The sequence below is a fragment of the Ammospiza caudacuta genome, chromosome 3 (assembly GCF_027887145.1).
Source record: "Ammospiza caudacuta isolate bAmmCau1 chromosome 3, bAmmCau1.pri, whole genome shotgun sequence".
In the NCBI taxonomy this organism is placed as follows: domain Eukaryota; kingdom Metazoa; phylum Chordata; class Aves; order Passeriformes; family Passerellidae; genus Ammospiza; species Ammospiza caudacuta.
In genome coordinates, this window is record NC_080595.1 from 36091217 (window position 1) to 36097216 (window position 6000).

General features: G+C 48.6%; 1 protein-coding gene across 2 annotated transcripts in view; it reads right to left on the reverse strand.

Annotated features, from left to right (window-relative positions):
* AKT3 (AKT serine/threonine kinase 3) overlaps window positions 1–5424 on the reverse strand; it is a 145409-nt gene extending 139985 nt beyond the window's left edge. Inside the window, exons 1-2 of one of the 2 annotated variants that reach the window (XM_058800745.1) lie at window positions 5131–5424; window positions 3590–3676 (exon numbers count right to left, since the gene is read on the reverse strand). The gene's annotated coding sequence lies outside the window, so the exon portion shown is untranslated. The remainder of the gene's footprint in view (window positions 1–3589; window positions 3677–5130) is intronic. The other variant, XM_058800744.1, reaches the window with a different exon arrangement.
* Window positions 5425–6000: the final 576 nt, after the last annotated feature.

Below are 6000 nucleotides of genomic sequence, written 5' to 3' on the forward strand. Positions count from 1 at the left end.
CGGTGACATATATACAAATAGCTTCCTTTTAAACTTTTACATAGTACATATTTATTATGTCTACATTGAACAAATCAAATTCTGAATTGTCTTGTAATAGGAATGAACTCTGTGTTTCCTTTCTACAGAGCAACCAAACACTACCGAACCTACTGTCAAATCCTGACACTGCAACATGACTGGAACATAATCGACTTCTAACCTAAAACCTTTGGATCTGCCTGTTCACACTCAAAATGCATTATTCTCATCAACCTGAGACCTGGATTTCCAAAGGACAGAAGGAGCTCTCTACAACCCTAACTTACACACAGCTGCAGAGCTCACTAGGTAAAGGTCTTTGGCAAATGTTACATGAAAATGTTACATGAAACTCACATGTACAACCTTAATTCTCTGTCTCAAGCATATCAACACATTTAGAGAAGGATATAATAATTTCAAAAAAATCTCATGAGGCAAGCTGCAACAATTACATATCTCAAGAAACACAAGGAATACTTAGAGGAAAAAATAAATGTGTCTTGGTAGAAACTTTCTGCAGGACTGCTGAGACTCAACCAAGAACCACTGCATTAATTCTGTGGTGTTAAACCAGCTGTACAAGAAGCTGTTGACTGTTGGGCACTGACATTCCACACCTACAAAAAGGCAGTGGTGAGATCTTCATTGATCTAAAGCTGAAGCAGGGTCTGCTCCTGCTATAGGAGACATCCAAACAAATTTGTCACATGGACAATGCAGGGAAGTTTGGCAAACCATGCTGTCAAGTCATTCAGACATGCACACAAAATATTGAGGTCCCAGTTGCATTCTTAAAGAGAATTTTAAAATCACTACTGTTATTTAGTCAGGATATTACAGAGGAAAAAAATCACAGGGCAACAATGTGTTCTTATTGCTATTTTTGATTAGTATGACACACTCAGACACTCACATAGAGATGTGGAAGAAGAAGATTGGTCAAGATGGCTTTAACATATATTATTTATCCTAAGCATAATAAGAGTTGACACAAACAGTATCAAAAATCAAAGAACCATTTAAATTGAGCAAAAGTAAGCACCTTCACATACAAAAGCTAAATATGTTTACTCTCCTTGACTGCTAATAATTTAATGTAATTAAATCTTGGGGGATATTTTGGAAGTATTAACTTTGCTATATCTTCCTACTACACCTGAACAACATCTTTAAATAAAAAAGAAAAAAACAATCTGTTTTAAATCCTTGGCATGTATCATAAATGCCCATATTTATTGATCTAGAGTCATGGAACAAGGATAAAATACCAAATAATCACCTTGTATACTCTTGAATTTTTTTTTTTTTTTTTTTTTTTTGCAGTTTTTCTATTAGGACATACTAGTGATTTGCCTAAATAAGATTCATTTATAAACTCTTACAGGGAGTCCAGAATGTTGTTCATACAATTACCCAAGACAAATGTATAAACCAAAACTTTAAAGATTAATTTTCATGCTAAGAAAAAAACCCAAAAAGTTAACTTTCACATTCAGTGTTTTAGTATTTGCTGGTAGGTTTTGGGTTGGGTTGGAATTTTGGGGGGCTTTTGGTGTTTGTTTTGGGGTTTTTTGTTGTTGTTTCTCAGTCTTTAACATTAATTTTTAAACAGCTTGAATCAGCTTTTCCAGCTATTGTGTAACTTATCTTTAGAAAGTAATCTTTTCTATACCACAACAACTTGTTGCCAATAAGAGTAACTTGTGCAACCCATTTATTTACCAAGAAGACCCTGTGATCCTGGGGAAGTCTCTTCCGTACTGCAAAAAGAAAACACATTGGTCGGCAAGCAAGCTTCTCACTGAAACCACACCTTTCCTCACAAGCAATGCAAAACTTCCTGAGCTACACGTTGTGCTAGAAAGCACCCCCTGCCTCTTCCATGGTATCCTTATTGGGCCTATCCTTAACAGAATGACAATCTGAGATAGCACAAAATGATCTAATATTCTAGAATAATTTGAAAGGGCACTTAGGTTGGCAATCTTTTCATATTTAAGACAGTACTTCAAAAAGAACTGGGTTGTAAAATTCATACAAATACTGGAAATTTAAGCAACCTTTTAACTTAAATAAAGCTCATAAATGATCACATTTAACTATTCCCTCTTTTTGAATTGCTACTACAGCTCACAAGAGGAATATAGCCCATTTTGAACAGAATGTTTATTTTATTAGCTGGAAATAAGCAAACAGAAGACTTTTGTTATATACAAAACATGCAGTTATAGCATGGTGTGTCACTTTCACACAATTTCACACAATTGTGTTACTTTCAGGAAATCCATTCATTTATGCATTATCCATGTCAAAATGGAAGCATGGCACATGAAGTTTTCAGTCAGTGTATGTCCATGCTCCTTCACTCTCCAGCGTGGACTAAAGAAGCAGCATGCCCAAGCCTTGAAAGCTGCCAAAGAAAGTCGGGTTTCTGTTTCAAAACTGAAGGAAAGCTAGGCTACCATGTTGCCAAGTCCACATCACCTGTTGCATCAACAGCACAAAGTGAAACTGTAAGCACACAGTTACAAGAAACTGTATCATCTTCATTCTCAGAACAGCACAGAAACTTCAAATGCATTTTAACACAGTTCACTTCAGCAATGGGTCATAATTTCCAAAACAATTGAGTACTTTGAAGTTATTTAGCAAATAATACTTCTTGGGCAAAGAATTTATTATTCAGTAGGTCTCTTTAAACTGGGAAAACGTGCACCCAGAAAGTGAAAGGACGTACAATCACTGGATGTTAGGCAAATTCCAAGGAGTCTGAAGGATCTTTTTGTTATAATAGAAACTTCAGATATATGCTGTTGCAAAATGCAGTAGGAAGTCCAGATACGGTTTCTGGTCATGTCTTGCAAACACAAGCTTGGATTACAAACAACTGCAAAGCCCTAGTAAGTGGTTTTGAGTCAAACTTTAAAAAACACATCAGTGTTTTCCCTTTCACAAAGCATTTGCTCCAATGTCAAATAGTCAACTATTTCTAGTACATAACAATGCTACCCAATCCTTATAACTGTATCTACTTCAACTGGGGCAAAGTTAAAACTAGTACCTGTCCAAATTCCCACCTACTTCCCCTAGAATAGCAGCATTTTGCTCAAAAACACATAATCTGCCCCAAAATGCAGAACAAATGAGGGAGTAGAACACTGAAATACTACCTGTGAACCTATTTATGAAACTAAGGAGATTACTGAATCCATTCAAACCTAGTTAGAGCAATGCAGCACAGAATAAACTGTCCAAAACAAGACAGTCTTGCTAATATTATCTGTGTTTACACAGACACCATGCACTCACATCAGACTAAAAAAAAGAGTTATTCAAACAATACACATAGCCTTCTAGGAAACAGAGACATCTTATCTCTGAAGTTTTCCTTTGGCCCTCATTTGAACTTGACTTGCTGGCTGCATCCAACCAAAATATATCCGCATTGACTATAATTAGTAATCCAATCAAATTAAAGATATTGGGGTTCACTTATAGGCTCCTACCAAAATAAAAATCAAAACACCAAAACAAAATATCTTACAAAGTTAAGTAGTACACTTACTTTAAAAGCCAAAATAAACTTCCTTCTCTACCTCATGTACTCTCTTTCCATATTTCTGTAAACAAGCAGATCTTGCCTATAGATCACCTGGGAGAAACAGGAGATCATGTTTAAAATGTTACTTGTCATAAGTTAAGGTCCACTTATCTGCATGTTTCTTGCCTTGAGAAGTAAAGCCCTCTATGTGCAAAATGCAGGGAACCATGTTTAGCAAAGTTTTAGCAAGATCTAAACAAACATTAGCAGGAGAGACTGCTCTATGTTTCTTCAGTACTGAAAAAAGTTGGCAGTGCAGGTATCAGGCACATCATATTTTTTGTAATAAAACCCTTAAACAGAAACTGGGACACGTTTCCATAAAATTTATGAGATGATGTAGATATATACAAGGAACCATTCAACTTATAACTACATCAAAGAAAAAAGCAAAACTAGAATAAAGGTCAAGAGAGATTAAACTGTTTATCCTTTCCACCAGCAGGAAAATAAGATTTCTCCTCTTTTAACATTTAATCAACGTGTCATGTGAGAACGTGAAACAGTCCTGTCTATTTCACTCCTCTTGGACTCCCATCCAGAAGTAAACTAAGAAGCGGTGCCCATACAAAGCAACCCCGCAGCCTATAAGCCCGGTAGTGCTCGTTACATCACGATCATTTGCATTTAAACTACAATATATAGCGCTGCGCTCTCCCTGCCGAGGGGCGCCGCGCTGACCCCCTGCAGGCAGAGCCCCTCCGCTCGCACCGGGACGGGCACGGGGGTTCCGCCCGCCCCGCCCCGCGGCCGCACCTGCCGGGACCGGGCCCGGGCAGACCCCGCCGCAGGCCCAGCCCGGGGCCGCCGCCGGTCACCCGGGGCAGCCGGCTGCGCATCAACTTTTGCATGTGGGCCGCGGCCTCCATGATGGCCGGGGCGGGCGGGGGCGGGCGGGGGCGGGCGGGGGGGGCCGGTTTGTTTACTTGCAGCCAGAGCCGGCGGCGGCGGCAGCATCATCATCACCATCCCCATGGCTTGTGCGAGGCGCTGCCGCCGGCGGGGCGGCCCGCGGGGCGCGGAGCTATTCGTGGCGCGGGGGCTGCGCGGGCACACACGCGCGCACACCCGGGCACGCTGGCGCACACGCACACAAGTTGCCAGCAGATAAAATCCCGCGCTGGTCCCGGCACCGGCCGCACGGACGCGGGGAGGGGAGGCGGGGAGGGGCCGCCGCCGCGTGGGAACCGCCGGCCCCGCGCATCCAGCGCCCCCGGGGCGCACGCCCTGCCCTGCCCCTGCCGCCCCCCCTCCCCCGTTACATAACTCTCCCCGCCGAAACGCCCCCGCCCCGCCCTTCCCCACCCCGGCCCCGCACCCCGGCGGGGCGACCCCCGCCCCTCCGCCTCGCTCCCGCCCCGCCGCCGGCGCTAGGCCACGGGCGCCCCCGCCCCGCGCTCCCCACCGCCCCGGCCTCGCCGCGCCGCCGCCCCGCATCCCCTCCCCGAGCGCCCCCGCCGCCGCCCGAGCGCCCCCGCCGCCGCCCGGCCCCTCCCGCCCCGTACCTGCAGAGGCGGCGGCGCCGCGGGCGCTGCTGCGGAGCCCGAGGGCGGCGGCGGCTTCGGGGGGAGAAGGGGAGGGAGGGCGCCGCTGCCTCCTCCCCTGTCCCCCCGCCGGGCTCGGCGGTCCCTGGCGGCCGGTGTCTCCGCGGGGGCGGGAGGAGGCGGCTCCGGCCCCAGGGCGCTGGCGGCGGCGGCTACATGGAGCTGCGCGCCCCGCTACGCAGGGAGGCGCCCGGGCGGGCAGCGCGGCCGCAACATCGATGCGCGGGGTCAGGAGGGCGGCGGCGGCGGCTCCACCCCGGCGCACTCACCCCGGAGCCGCCCGGGCCCCGCTCTCGGCTCCTCCCGCCGCCTCCGCCGGGCTCGTTATTGACTTTCAGGAAAACTCCCGACGTCACCGGCTCCCCCCGAGTGTCTCCCCCTCCGCGGCGGTGGCGGCGGCGGCGGCGGCATCCCCGGCTCTCGCGAGAAGCGCGGCGGGGACGGGGGGGCCGCCAGACAGCGCGGGGGGAGCCAGACAGAGGGGGGCGGCTGAGGTGAGGGTGGGGGGGCGGCGGCAGGCACGGAGGAGGAGGAGGAGGAGGAGGAGGAGGAGGAGGGAGCGGCGCAGGGAGGAGGAGGGAGGACGGGGGAGGCGAGGCAGCCCGCCCGCCCGGCTGGCAGGCAGGGGCGGGAGCCGAGCGGAGCGGAGCGGCGTGTCCCGTCCCGCCGCCGGGCCGCGGGTGGGAACGGGAGGATGGATGGATAGATGGATGGATGGATGGATGGATGGATGCAGGCAGCGGCGTTTGCCGGCGCTGTGGCGCGCCGCGCCCGGGTCTCTGCTCTCGGCATCACGGCCCCTCGCCAGCCCCGTGTGCGTGTCCCGGGGTT